General features: G+C 36.3%; 1 protein-coding gene across 2 annotated transcripts in view; it reads right to left on the bottom strand.

Annotated features, from left to right (window-relative positions):
- The window catches only part of znf609b (zinc finger protein 609b), a 133,029-nt gene extending 121,765 nt beyond the window's left edge, over positions 1–11,264 (bottom strand). For both annotated transcript variants that reach the window (XM_028435939.1, XM_028435947.1), the window contains exon 1: positions 10,848–11,264. The gene's annotated coding sequence lies outside the window, so the exon portion shown is untranslated. The remainder of the gene's footprint in view (positions 1–10,847) is intronic.
- Between the last annotated feature and the right edge of the window lie 3,707 nt (positions 11,265–14,971).

The raw sequence follows: 14,971 nt of genomic DNA, 5'->3' as shown, positions 1-14,971 counted from the left end.
TATCTTTGGAGACGATGAACAGAGCACTTCGGTAAGCTGTAAATAACGCTAAAAAGTGTGATAAGACGTCCCTGTCATTGTTTTGTTAGCATTAGCAGTTGCACCGTCTTCATATGTTAGCGCTGTGTGCTCGTTTTAGATCCTTGATGATATGGCCTACGTGATTTAATTTAAGTCTAAAGTTTTCATTAGTCATTTCATTTTGCCGTTTTTGTCTCCGAAAAGACTATTAAAATGCATTTTGTGATGTTAGCTTGGCGCTAGCGTTAGCTCGGCGCTTGTGTTAGCTCACTTGTTAAGGTTCTGCAGGTTCATCATCTTCATTTTCATCTCTCTCCACTGGGTCAGACTCTGGCTGGAACATGTAAGGCTGGATGGACAAGTCTAACGTTGTTGACATTTTGTAAATAACGTGTAAATAAACATTTTCTGCACCGCAAGATAATCATATCTCTTCTATCAAACTACAAAAATGGCCGAACAGGGTGGAGTTGAACTGAGTGTCACCTCTGTAACCTGGAGAGGGGGGGGGGTATGAAGTGTCTCATTTGCATTTAAAGAGACCACACCAAAACGAGTTGCTCTGTATGATTTATATGTAAAAAGGAAGGATTTAAAATCATGATATGTCTCCTTTAAGACTTAAGTGTGTGGACCGTTTGCTGAAATGTCATGTAATGACCCTAAAGTGAAATGAATGACTTATCTAGAAAGCAGTTTCTTAAAAAAACAAGAAAACTGTACTGTATTTCTGACAGATCCTTTGTAGGTAATGGATAAATCCTTTCATAGTTTATGAGCCAGTTTGTGACCATGATATGATGAGAACCTTTGGAAGCCAAACTAATCTCTTGGTCTTGAGCTTACAGTATCTGGTGCCTAGCACTTTGAAAAGTTTTAGTGTTTCATCTGCATCTGGTTGTAGGGATTTTTTTTAAATTGAGGCGTAAAACAGGCCAACAAACTAAACATTATTAAAAAAAACAAACAAATGCTTTTTATCAACCAAACAGTGAATATGTGACAATGTAGTGTTTAATCAATAAACAGATTTGAAGCCACACAATGCATTAGTCACCGTCACTTACTTCTATTTAATAACCATTGCGTAGCAGCAGCTCATTCTCACACACCAGCCTGCTGTTACATTGAGAAAGTGGAATATCCTCAAGTGACATTACTCTTCTATTCCCTGTTAAGGCTTCTTTTTTCCACAAGCAATGGCTCTGTCAGATTGTACAAAATGGGTGTGGGATGCTACAACAAGGCATTTAACACCCCTACAATGATTAGAACAAATTACCACCAAAAAAAGGTAACCAGATAGAGAGAAAGCGCCTCTGAAAAGGAACTGAGCTGTAAAGAAAGCCGTGTCTCACAGAGAAAATGTTGCACTTCTCCCTCCAGAAAAAAGATCCAAATGAACATGTTTTCTGTGAAAGCGTAAACCTAATACTAACATAATCCTCCAGGCTTGGAATACAAATTATGTTTCTATTCTTTCTTCTTCCAAATCAAAAATAAACACTAAAAAGATTTACACAAAAAGTAAATAAATAAATAAAAAAGTGTAAAACCCACATATCAAAGTAGAATTTAAAAGGGAACTCAAATAACATTTGCACAGTTTACTGAAGTTAAAGGTTTTAATGTAATAAATAAAACTCACTACAAATTCCTATTGTTAAGTTAAATGTTTGATTTCCACTTAAAGTATTACAAATACATTTTTTCTAATGGAAAGTCAAACATGGCTCTCCCCAAGCAACACTTTTGTACATTAAACCATAAAAACATAAATACAGCCAGAATCTTGCGCTATATAATCATGGCTACATGGGATTTAATGCAAAAGTAAATGGAAATAGCTATTAGACTACTATTAGTATTTAATATTCTATATTATTTTAGTTGGTTTGATGTGGACAAAAAAACAGACTAAGGTTGGATGATCAATTGCATTTGTGATATCGCAACATTATAAAAATCAGTCATTTTCATCATTTTGCCACTTCCCTCACATTCCGTTACTAATTCCCCGTCCAAGCTTTCATCCACCTGACTGACGTATTTAGTTAGTTTACAACTGTAATTGAAGTCGATAAATAAAACCACTTTAATCTTAATTGATGCTTAATTTGTCTTTATCTCAAAATGCGCCTAAACTTTAAGAAAGAACAATTTATGTACAAGTGTGATATTGTTTAATATAAAACAGATGGTTTATTTCTTGTGTTTGTTAAGCACTGACGTTATGGGTCTATATCATGTTATTTTACTCATAATATAAGTGTGGATAATGGACATTCTTGCAACGTAATCTTACGTGATTTCAGCGTAAACTTACAGGCTTCTGTAATCCATCTGAAGCGTATAAATTAGTGATGCACTGAAATTTTGGCCAAAAATGGCTCAAAACAGCATTTTCATTTTTCGGCCTTGATTTTCTCATTTTCGGTTTTGGGCCAAGAATTTTTATTTCAATGCATCCCTAGTATAAATGTAAAGAAAATAATAGTAGTTCACACTATTAACCCTATTTAGTATGTTTGGTATGATTTCAGGAAGTTTGATAGCCAGTAAACATAATCTAAATGAAAACAAAACTGAAATGAGTAAACTGATAAAGACAGATTATTGCAGTCTAAATGTGATCCAGTCAAGGGTTTCTGTGAGATCTCTGCAAAGCAATCATAGCTTTCCACGCTAATAGAGAGGAGGCAGCCTGACGTACGGCTAACGCAGAATGAAAGTTAAAGTTCTTCCATTGCAGTAATATTGTTAATAGGGGAGTTCTGATTAGAACAGCTGAATCGGGGTCGATCACAGACATTTTTTGGCTCTGCACCCAATAAAAACCAACATTTACATCATTGCAACATATTGGACACTTTGTATTTGCAGCAGCATGTTAGACTGACACAGACAGAAAACTGGAGGAGACATGTTGGAGTGTAAAAACAACTGATATTTGTAGCCTCGTTTAAACTGGTTGACATGAAGAACACTCTGTCCATGTGTTCTAAAGTGTCCACATCTTTGTCTCTGTGAGAGAGAGTATGTGTATGCACAACAGGGCTGTAATCCACCACGGGGGGAAAACCGAGAAAATAAAATAAAAGCGTTTTTACAATAAAGGCTTTAAACAATTTTATGGCTCCAGTGAATCTGATTATATTATCTATTTGTAACCAGAATGTGTCCAGGTAGTCTTTGTGTCTGGTGCATTTATGTTAACATCACAAACAATGATGACAAGCCATAACATTCCTAAAAATCCAAAGGGAAACCACTAGTTCCAATGGAACTACTGGTCTAATCTTTGAAGGATGAACATTGAATCCTACATTTCTGATACAAACACATGAGCTTTGTTGAGTCGACTCCTTTTATCGTGTTATTGCCTAAACAAAGACCAGATATGGACATCCTGAATGAACGTTTCCCCAAACGTAAACAACACTTCTACTTTTTCAATGTGAGAGCTGCTCAGATTTTACACTTGGGTGCAGCGATACTGTGATATGTCACATTGTGCTTGTCGGGGGCTGAGATACAGCAACAATAGGGAGCTATGATAAGCCAATAGTGACAGATGGTATGCCAACCCAGGCAATTTATTACCAGCCTACACAAACTTCACTCACGTGGGATTCTCTTTCTAAACAATGCAAAAACACACAATAATGAAACTATGAAAACTACACAAATAATCAGAGGTGACAAGTAACAAAGTACAAATTACTTTTCTGGTATCTGTACTTTACTTGAGTATTTATTTTTTGGCCAACTTTTTACTTTCTACTGCTCACATTTTAAAAATGAGCTTGTTACTTTTAAGACCTTCGACGATGACGTCACGATGTTAAAAAAGAACCAAACCAACAACCGTGAAGCTGGTGGAGAAGCTAGTGCTAGTCAACGTGCTAACATGCTCTAGGTTTTATTGAATATTTGCACTTTTTTTCCCTGAAACATTTTATTTACAAATTTTGTTTACTAAATTCTCCAGGTGTTCATATGTAACAGATTTTACGTCTTTCAGTGTACCGGTTTTCTACAAGTTTTAAAAAAATGAAAGATTTAGAATTTTCTGTTTATTGAAGGAGTTTTACTTTTTTACTTAAGTACATTTAGTAGCATGTACTTTATTACTTCAATACTTTTACCATGTGGAGACAAATGATGAAAGACAAGTTGATATGTTTTAAATGCTGGGCCGTGTTCCAATACGTGACCTAACATGTTACTTAGTTTAACCTCTTAACGTTAATGCTGCACTGTGGTAGTTCATGGAGCAGCTCAGAGTCCAGGGTCACATCACAGGGTTAGCCTGTAGTGACCTTGGAAAGGAAAACAAGCTTTGCTCTAACTCAGCGATTGACTTTAGTGACATTAGACAACGTGAGCCATGAGCAGATGAAGGTTCCTTCCTGTCATGAAGCCTTGAGACGATGGTTGTTTATGATGCCTTGTTATCTATGTTCTTCAGGACCAATAAACTAAGCTTTATTGCAACTTTGTAGAGCAGCCACATTAATAAACACTCACTAAACACAAAGACTGTGTTCCAAATGTCATACTAACGTACTACTAATCCTAACTTACTACTCATACTAAGGTCAAAATGAGTATGTAGTATGCGAGAAATGCCTGGATGTTTACTATATGGGGATATTTTTTAAGTATGCACGGTGGGCACACTAGTCATACTCAACCGTCCCATGATGCATTGTGAGCGGAACATAAAATGGTCCCGGGACCAGCTTCAAGCTAAAAATCAAACATCCCCTTTTCAAAATAAAAGCATCTCTTCCAGTAGTTTAACACTTCTGTAAATAGGGCTCTCCGAAAATCTCCGAAATGTGTCGACGTGAGATTTATAGATCAAATGATCTGATTCTTCAAATGTTTTCAGAACTTTCAAAGGTGGAGAATCAACAGATATATTTATCCTCAGTGTGCTTCAGGTTTTTAATGCTGTCGGTTCCAAATGCTTCTTGGGAAACTTGGAAGTATACTTCTGTGGGAACGCTCATCATCCTGATCATACTAAAGTCTATAGTAGACAGTATATACTCATGGAGCTTGTAGTGTGACATTTCAAACACAGCCAAACCCCCACTTTGCTTTCATAGCTTTGCACGACTGGCGAGGAGAGAACACATAATAAATGGCAGCGCTTTGCATGTCGACCAACATACTTAAATAAACAAGTGTTGCCCTTTGGGTGTTTGAGTGATAACGTCCCTGCCTCCCCTACAACAGCATCAGCAGAGACAAGCAGGTTTCACAAGCTCTACCTATCTATTACTGATGATGGGAAACAAGTGCTGATAGTCATCATGGGAGTTTAGTGTTTGTTTTCTTAGCTTGATGAGGGTGGATTGCTGCTTCCTATGCATCACAGGCTACTTTTACATGAGGTTAACATGGACTCCTATTTTTCATTAGAAAAATTCCGCAATTCCATTTCAGAGTTCACTCATTTTTGCGTCAGTTTATTTTTTTCCGTCTAGTTTCTGTTTTTTCTTCTTACCTTATTTAGTTTACTTTACAGTAAAGTTGAAAGAAAAAAAAATGATGGGCTGATACATATCGCGATATTTCACAGCGCGATTATCGTATCGACCCGAAATATTTCCAATATGATTTTTTTTTTTTTTACATTTTTTAAAGAAAACCCAATTAAATTGCACCAACATATGCATAGCACGCAAACGCCCAGTCACTAAGTGTCAGTGAACCATATCAGACTTAAATTTCCTCACTGCTCAATGTATTTTAGCTGGAAGTTGTTTTCATAAAACATACTGGGCACGTTTATAGATGTAGGCTACTTTATTAAGAATTTAAAAACCCAACAGAATCAGAATCTGTTGTAGAAGAAAAAGTTGAACTTTTTTGTAAAAGGTAATTTCAGTTTGATTATCATACCATTTTTTGTTTTTGATATTTGTTGTTGAATTACAGTTTGTTACTATTTACCTGTTCTGGAAAGTTAAAAAAATAAAAATAAATTGTATTTCACACCATTTTGTAGTTGTAAAGGTGAGATTAGTAATAATTAATATTGTATAGTTCAGTATTACGATACATCAGAACATATTGTGTCATGACATGTAAATTGTATCATCAGATTCATGGCAATGCACACCCCGACTTTACAGGTGATTAAAATTTCCCAAATCAAGGGTATTAATTGAGTCAATCGACCCTAAATATCCAAATAAAACAAACAAAATAAGATTTCACCATTTCTAATTTTTGGTTGTGATTTGGTTATGACACGGAATAATCACAGAATGAACCATATACGGATTTAAAGGCAAGATTTTTACCCTTTTCCAGTTTGATAAGACAATGATGACACTGTCTGACGAATCTCTTTCCTGATACAAAAGTGCAAGTAGAGAACCATAGCAGAGAAGAACAAAGCTTTCACCACCAAAACAATACTGAATGACTCATAAGTCACAATGACACCAATACAAAATGTGTAACATTCTGTAATTTCAGCTGGATTTTCAGGAGCCAAACTCAAACAATGGACAGTTTACTTACAAAACAAACATCACAGTATGAAGGTGATGATTGGTGCAAAACCTTTGCAGACGGTGATGTCAATAAAAACTGCTCTACTAAAAATATAATTGCTGGGCATGTTGTATATTGCCTTCATCAAATGTTGGTAGTAGGTGTGACTAAGGAATTTGTTGGTAGTTAACATTTATAAAATAGCAATCATTGAACTGAATCAACCCCCCCCCTGGTAAGAAATAATAATAGATATAGGTTGCCAAACATATGAGACGCCTTGAGGAAAAACCAGTAACTTTTTTTCTTACATTGATCAAACATGTCTTTGTTAATTCTGCCTCTATCATTATGGGATACACTTACGCAGCATTTCCCCCTGTAAACGGGTGGGAAAAAAATACAGAAATGGCAAATCACGTGCAAAATATTGCTACAAAATCTATGACATGACACAAAATAAACCCTCGCCTACACGTTTTGGGACAATAGCACACATTTCCATGAGATTTGGTCTAATGTCTCACAAGTTTTGGCAAAAAAAGGACAGATATGTCAAATCTCGCACTACATACTCTTGCATAATTTCAGCACGTTTAGTCTCCTCTCTGCAGCATAGAAATATGAAATTATTAACAATAGGGAACTCAATGAAGCATACTACTCATGTTTGGTATGATTTCAAGAAGTTTAATAACCAGTAGTGACATCTAATTAGGGAAAGTAGATGAAACAGAAATGAAATGGAAATGGGTAAACCATGAAACGGATTTGTAGAAATTTTGAAATGAAATACATCTCCTGATATACGTTACTAAATGCTTTGTAACTTATGTATCTACTGGAATTTAAAACATCCAGATATAAAATTAAAGTGAGGCAAACCATTGAGAAACATTATGCAATAATTAGAAGGAAATAACTAACGAACCTTCCACTGAACTGATAAATACTTATGATGTTTGAGTATACAATAGTCTCGCTCAGCAGTATTTCAGTGTGTGTGTTTCCAAACACAGTGTGCATCATGTTGGGTGGACTGGAATCACTCAATTGACCACTGGAGTTAAAGTGTAAGTGCCTGTGATTGATCGTGTTTGATGGACTGGCTTGGAAGTGTGACAGGACATTTCACCCTGTAATCCTAAACAGGACAAGCAGGTATAGAAATGAGAAAACTGCCACATTGTTAATGGCAGTTGGTCCTACAAATACAGCCCTTAAACCAAACTGAGCTCCATGTGGCCACAACAATGTGGTTACAAATGACCTGGAATACCAGTTAGACCTGGGGTGTGGTTTGTTTGTATGTTTTGGTAATAATTACTGAAGAATATAACAAAAACTGTAAACAGTGAATGTTGTATCGTCATTCAGTGATCACGTGACTATCTTCAGTTCCAAATGGTGTAACAGTATTTCATTTGTATGGAACGAGGAAAAAAGGTGAGGCACAAATACAATATGCAAAAATACACAATGACAAAAAAAAATACACACAATTTCTCCAAAAACTCACATTACAACAAAAATACACAAAACAGCAAAAAAATTATCATTACAAGTCAACAGCAAACAACCAAAATTATTCCAAAAGCACACAAAACTGCAAAAAAAAAAAATAAATCATGTAATGATGCTAAAACACACAAAAAGAAAACTGGCACAAAACAACTCAAACATAAAATACAACAAAAAAAATATGTAAAATGGTGACAAAAATACTTAGTTAACGCTCAGATTGCTCATTATTATTCTAAACGCTGAAATTAATGTTCATGTGACCCTTGGTTCAGACAATAGATGTGTTTCTATTATCATTTGGGAATTTGCAAAATCTAAATAGTACTAAAAAATCTGCTAATGGAAACACCTGAATTAAAAAAAAAAAAAACACAAATCACTAAAAAGTTTTCACGCTTTCATGAGGAGGTTTTTCAGATCTTTCCATATTGAAATGTATCGCAAAAGCACAACGGAATACTTTTTTACCACAATTATATGTCACAGGATGTAACATACATAGACACTTGACCACTTCTCTCTGAGAAAACATGGCGCGTAACGTGTGGACAGAAGAGGAGACCCAGATATTTCTTATCATGAGACTTAAAAATGAAATGGCTATATCATACAACGCACCACACACAGGAATGTGTTTGAATTGTGTTTTGCTTCAAAGTAAAATAAATAATTTAAATACTAACTCTTGAAATACTTTAATGACCTGCGCCATCAGAACCGAACCGTGACCAAAAAACCGAGGTACGTATTTAGATAAGATAGTTACCTGTCTCGTATTGAACCGTGGACTGACTGTATTGTTGCATCCCTAGTATTTACAAACATTAATAACATACCATTTTAGGTTAATAGACGGTATTTGAATCTTTTTAATAAATGCGTAAAACTCTTAGTCGACTATATCGGTAACGAATTTAGTCGACTAAAATCTTAATGTCAATTAAGAATGAGAGAAATATAAACAAAATGACAAGTACACAAAAGGACACAATATACAAAACGACAGCAAAAATACACAAAATGACTCCGAGAACGTGATAGGACAACAAAAATAAACAGTACTTGCAAAATACATGATTAGACTAAAAAAAGGTAAAAAATTCTTCATGACTACATTTTAACTAAAACTTAGGGCGACATATCGAGATTCAAGATTATATCGAGTTTTCTATTTTGGCAATATAAAAAATTACAATATCGCCTATCCCATATATTTATAGCTGATTGTATATCAAAACACCTGTTTTAAGAGTCGCCGCTTTCACTATTTCTCAGAACATCATGAAAAGCACAGTTAGATGGATTTCTGAGCGCGTTCTAACCCAGACCTTCATCTAAACAAGCCTCACTACGGAACTCACTCACACGTGCTGTCCCTTACAGGAAAAAAAGCCAAAAGTGTCACATATTGTGGAGCTATTTGTTATTAAATGTACCTGTGGTATTGTGTATCTAGAAATTTAGACTTAGACTTAAAGGTATTGTGGACGATGTTTAAAAAAGAAACGCCCTCTCCACATTTGGAAAAAACCGCGCATGTGCAACACGCCTACGTGTGCGGGAGCGCGTGCACGAGCCCGGTTTTCCTCGTGCACAGCTCTGTTTACAAGTTGGTGTGGACATCAGTCATACAAGCTTACCTTACAAAAGAAGATTTGCACTTTTCCCACTATGTCAGACTGGCCACCGGTAAGTGAAAATCTATTTTCCAAGGACCCGGTGCGCACCGGGCACGAGCACGTACGACGGCCTTTCGTAAACATGATTGACAATTAGGAGGACCAATAGTCTTGATGATCCACCCGGAAGCGAAACATCGTCTACAATACCTTTAACTGGAATTAAAATTATCAAAATGTATATCGTATATGGCCATTTGGAGGAAAACATACGAGTTTTGGACCATATCGCCAAACTACATTGAAGTCAAAATACTATGACAAAAACTAAATCAACATTTGCTGTCAGAAATAAAAACTGGTTACAGTGAAGGGTTGTATTTATGCCTCCTCAAATTAGTAATTTTACATTAATTATCTACTAGATATTCTTAAGCCATTTTAAGTTTAAAACCCGTGAAGATGTTTTGCTGTAATGGTTGACACTTTTTCTGCGGTGTGTTTTTCTGTCATTTTGTGTGTTTTTGTAGTCATCTCGAGGGTTCTGTGAGGAGTTAAGTGCATTTGTGTTACATTGTGTATTTTACTTTGAAGGATTTAAGTGTCTTTTATTGTCATTTTGTACATGTTTCTTTCATTTTGGGTATTTTAGTAGTCAAATAATATCTTTTGCAAGTGATTTTGTTTATTTTTGTTGTCATACCGTGTTCTTGGGAGTCATTTATGTATTTTGCTGTTTCACGTATTTTTGTCGTTTTTAATATCGTTGTGACATTTGTGTTGTCATTGTGTTTGTGGAGAAAACGTGTGCATTGTTAATTGTCTTTGTTCAGCATCTCTTACCTCTAAATACTAAGTTAACAGTCCCTGAAGATGTTTTGCTGTAATGGATGACACACTTTAGAGAATGATTAACCAAAGCAAAAGTTGATTTTTTCCACTGAGTGAAAACACTGCAGTGTAACATTAGTAATAGTAACTGTCAAAGTGGCTTTAAAAAGTGTGTTCAGAAGACGCCCGTGGTGTGTTTACAGGGCCGTGGGGCGTTCAGGGACTCTCCTCTCCGTGCTAACCTATGGGTGGGGGGGGGGGGGGGGGTGTAAACGGCTAACGACGAGTCAACAATACATGGAGGAGGAAACGGGCAGAAAAACCGCAGCAACTTACCGACTTATTAACGACTCACTCCTATTCCAAAGCGTACTCCATCCATGGCCAGTTTGTGTCCAGCAAATCAGAGGAAGAAGCCTTCGAGTTACACTAAAAAAAGCCTCTTCAATCAAATAGAAAAGATATAAAATAAAAAGCGAGCAGCAGAGGCAGCGCCACTACTCCCCAAGACATCCACCACAGGAGAGGAGCTGAGGGGAGGCCAGCGCTCACTGGACGTGGGCCATCACACTTCCACACACCGTCCGGGACGCATTCTCCCACCCGGAAACCCCGACACAAGCCCCGGCCCCGCTGCCCGCCACCTTCCGCCGATTAATCCCACCGAGAAGAGCCTTCCAGCCGGGTTAATTCCTCCGTATTCACCGTGTTTCTGGATGAGCGCCGCGCTGCTGCTTCTTTGCTGTGGGAACCGATACAATGTGGCCAATCAGCAACCGATACGATGTAGCCAACCAGCAACAGAGCAGCAGCAGCGGGAGAGAGAGGCGTTCAAACACCGGAATGGATTCACTGGATCACACACACAAAATGTGGACGGGATCAAATTAGGGTCATAGAGATTTTGTGTGCGCAAAAAAAATCCATGTGTGAAAAAAATATTTATATTTGTAAAAGAAATTTTGCGTCTGCAACATTACTTTAGTGAGAACTTTAACTACGGCGCTGGCATACAGCTTCTTAAACTGTCTACCGTAATTAACAATAAGCCTTTTCACGCTCTGGTTCAGTTCTTCTGCGTTAGGTCAAAGGTCAGAGGGATAAACTCGTCATGGTTGACGTGTAGGAAGAGAGTCTGACATAGATTTTGATTATTTTACCGTTGGAGCGTTGATTTCTTAAAAGATTTTTTACGCAAACGTGGCATCAGTCTCCAAGGCAGAAAGACCAAGTTAGCTACTAAAGCTTATGCTGCTAATGCTGCTAAAGCTAATGCTGCTAAAGCTAATGCTGCTAAAGCTAATGCTGCACACAAGCTGAAAATTCTGGGTTTTGCCGTTTCAACAGTGACTCAGGTTATAATCACATTTTGTAAACATGAATCAGCTGATCAGTGTTGTTTCACTTAATCAGAATAAGAAAATACTTTATTAAACACAGAGAGGTTTAATAAAGTAGTGTATTAAAAAAACAACACTAATAATGATACACACGCAGAAAAAAGGAGCAATACTACACAAAGAAAATGTGCAAATGAAATGATCTGTCCATATTGTGTACTCGTGCTTCAAATTTGTAAATGTAAAGAATGTAATAGCTTAAAAAAGAATAATCACATGGACCTGGTTAATGAATGGTGTACCTCATAAATGTACCTTTTCAAATGAAGAACTCATACTGTAAAATCTGCCTGTTCTACATCCCTGGTGTCTTATAATGGTTAGTTTATATACATGTACATGTCTGTGATATGGATCAATTATTAGTTATGAACACATCAAGATTAGACCAAGTCAAGAAATAGGTGATACAATATATTCTGTTCTTCTCTGTGTATTATCACCATCTCACAGTACCACTACCATTAATATAGGTTTAGTTATAATATTAAACAATATCATTTATATTTACCAACTTTATTCACACATTCAGCTAACCATAGATTTCCATTTTTGCAGCTCCTCGTCCATTACAAATAAAAGTGCAAAAACTCATTGAAAGGTGTTTGTTGAAAGCTGGTTTAGGTGAGTGACTGCAGTGTTGACCTTGTTATATATTGGAATGTCAGATACATTAGGTCCACCTTTATCATACATAAAGTCAGCTGAAAATCTCAGCGCACAGCACAAAACTGTTGACATTTATATCCCTCTAGACCTATGACCCCCGCTGGTTGTGAAAAGGCTTATTCAACAACACTTCCACACCCCTTGTTAAAAGATTTCATTAACTCACCTGTTTCACTTGCCATTTTTTTTTTTTTTTTTTTTTTTTTTTAAAATCGCTCAATGAAGGGAGAACGGTCCAGCTGCAGAACCGCAGGCCCTCCAAACCACGCCCATCCAAACCACGCCCATTGTGGCGGAGACAACGGAAATGAAGTGTTTGCAGCGTACTAAACATAACCTAGCAATGTAACAGCTACAATTAGCATATTAATCATAATAAAGGGAAACTATAAACACACTATTTTTGGTTTAATGATGTAAAGAGACCCTAACCCTACAACAGTTACTTTCAGCAACATTTTTTATTTATTTCTGATTTACTTACTTAAGCTATTGTCTCTCAAAGTGGGCGTGTTACGCTACAAACGCTTAATTTCCGTTGTCGACAATAATGACCAAACTGAGCATTAGCACAACAACAAAATAAGGGTTTATTATCTTTCTCTCATTTGAGGTATTTTTGTCGTCAAATCATGTGTTTTGCAAGTTATTTTGTTTTTATCCCTAATCGTCTTATCTGAGTCATTTTATGTATTTTTGTCATTTTTATATTGTTGTGACATTTTGTGTACTTATGTTGTCATAATGTTAGTTTTTGGAGAAAACATTTTGTATGAAACTATTTGATATTCATCCAAACTTTTTATTTTATACAAATAATTTAATAAAATGGAAAAATCAACATAAACTCTGCTGTTATCGTAGATGCAATAACACAAATGTTTTTAAATATAATGTATGAAATAGTTTGCCAGCTATATGAAAAAACACTCGACCCACAGCTTCTGCTTTGGATTATTTTTTAAAGCTCTGATCTTATCAAAGCTTATTACTGAAAAATGGAGCTGATTTATGAATTGTGTCTGGCCTTAAGTAGCATCTACAAGTTGTGACGAATGGATTTAGTGCTGGAGTAATATGATTTACTCTCTTTCCAATGTCAGATTCTAAACCCTCTGAGGTAACTTTGCTTGGTGCATTTATTTGGTAATAACACTGTAATAAATGAGTTTTTCCATTGGTAAAATGCCTGAGAGGCAGCTGATACAAACAATGATAATTGGTTTTTTTGCAGCAGTGTGAGTCTGGAGACATACTTTGATATGTTTTTTATTAGGAGGAATGGCGTCCAGTTTTCTCGCCTTCAAACCTCTCCATCATGGAAAGAGTCCAATAAATGCTCGACTCTGCCTGATAAACTAAACAGCTCATGTAAAATGATAAGAAAGTGTCAGACAGACGGAAGCTGTAAGTGATTCATCACAGCCAGAGGTTGAAATGTTTTTCAGTAGGAATGAGAATCTCATTGTTTGTCTCGTTATTTACCTTTTTTCTAGTATTTGTATTTACTGTTTAGCTGAATTCTTACCAGATAACTGCTTAAGCTATTCATCAGTGATCTGTAAATAAAGTACATCAACACAACACACACGTCACCTACTCTCCATTGAAGATGGAAGTCTCCGTCTACTGGTGCTAGTTTTTATAGAAAGGGGCGGAGCCAACAGTGACTTCAGAAGCCACCAAAACATCACCAACCTCCATTCTGAGTCAATTGCAAAGTTTAATTTGCAATGGGCGGCAAAGTGACAAGACAATTTAATACCCAAATACATTTGTTTTCAGCAGAACAATAATGCTTTTGGGGTTTGTTTCCTCTTCAATAACCACTTGTATGACAACATGAAGCTGTGACGAGGGGCAGGCATGTGTGGATGTTTGTAGAAACTCACAGGAATAACCATGTTTTAACATGTTAGAGAGATAAAGACAGTCAGTGACTCATTGCCTACATTTACATTAGAGCTTTGTTTCCTGTTTAATTCAGAATAAAAATTAAATCCTTTTTAAAAAGACTTCATTCCAAATGAAACTTAAATCCAAAGAAGGTGGCTGGTTTATTCGGATTTTAATTCCGAATTGAACAATTCCTCGATTTTGTACAAGTTAATTCCGCTTTAAATGACGTAATTCCGGTCATTGTGAGCATGCTCGTTCCCTTGTCCTGTCGCGATGATGCTTCAAATTCAGTTGTTTCCATTTTCAGTTTTTATTTTGCGCCATTTAGATTTTGCGCATTGCAAGGGTAATGGAAACAGATAATGATAAGGTAGTCTTTGTTTAATGGTATGTTAAGAGAAATAAGATGAAAAGAAAGTTGTATAAAGCCTTTAAAATGATACATGTTGGATTTGTAAGACAGGAGGTTGTTGGTTTTCCTTCGTTCATTCT

This window comes from Gouania willdenowi, chromosome 3, assembly GCF_900634775.1.
Source record: "Gouania willdenowi chromosome 3, fGouWil2.1, whole genome shotgun sequence".
Classification (NCBI taxonomy): Eukaryota; Metazoa; Chordata; class Actinopteri; order Blenniiformes; family Gobiesocidae; genus Gouania; species Gouania willdenowi.
Note: the sequence above shows the minus strand (reverse complement) of the source record. Positions and strands in the feature narration are given on the sequence as shown.